The sequence below is a fragment of the Egretta garzetta genome, unplaced genomic scaffold (assembly GCF_000687185.1).
Source record: "Egretta garzetta isolate BGI_Z169 unplaced genomic scaffold, ASM68718v1 scaffold356, whole genome shotgun sequence".
NCBI lineage: Eukaryota > Metazoa > Chordata > Aves > Pelecaniformes > Ardeidae > Egretta > Egretta garzetta.
Genome location: NW_009260019.1, coordinates 513,616 through 514,428, shown reverse-complemented (window position 1 = coordinate 514,428; position 813 = coordinate 513,616).

The window sequence follows — 813 nt, the reverse complement described above, 5'->3', positions numbered from 1 at the left end:
GACCCCAGGGGATCCAGCCTCTCCCTGCCAGCTCTGGCCCCCTCCCTTCACCCCATTTTCTGCTTGGGTGGGCTGGGGCAGAGCTGCATTGCAGCACCCTGACCCAGGTGCGGAAGGGGCTGCCGGTGGGATCTGGGGCATGAAGCCCCTGAAGGGGACGTGGAGCATGGCCCCCCTGCAGTACGTGGTCCCCGGCACCGTTGGCAGCTGGCTCCTGGGTCCGGAAAAGGCCCTGACTTTCCGTGCTGCTGGGAGAGTGGGAAACCTGCCCGGCTGCCTCCTCGAAGGCTCTGCCCTCACGCACCGCAGCCCATGCCAGGCACCTTTGCCAGGGCCCAGCCAGGGCTAGTGGCTTTGGGGACACGCTGGCCAAGTGGCCCGTGGCCCGCGGTGCTCTAAGGGGGTTGCATGGGTGCTCAGAGCTGCAGCAAGCTCAGGCTGACAGCACCCAGCTCTGCAAGGTCCCAGTGCTGGGGACATCTGTGAGGTTCCCTGGCTCCTGTTTTTACCAGGACCCCCATTGCCCAGGTGGGAGCTGGGGATGGCACTGGCTCAGCCCCCCGTGTGTCCCACCCTGCCCAGCAGTCAGGCAGGGAGGGGCTGGGGAGGCTTTGGGGTCCCCTGGGCACTGGATGCAGAAATCCCCACAGACCCACCCGCACCCAGGGGAGCGCAGGGATCCCCGTCTAAGCCTGGGCAGGGTGCAGGGTGCTGGAGCAGGGTGCGGGGGGCTGGAGCGGGTTGGGGGGGGCTGGAGCAGGGTGCAGGGGGCTGGTGTGGGGCACCGGGGGGCTGGAGCAGAGCATGGGAGGC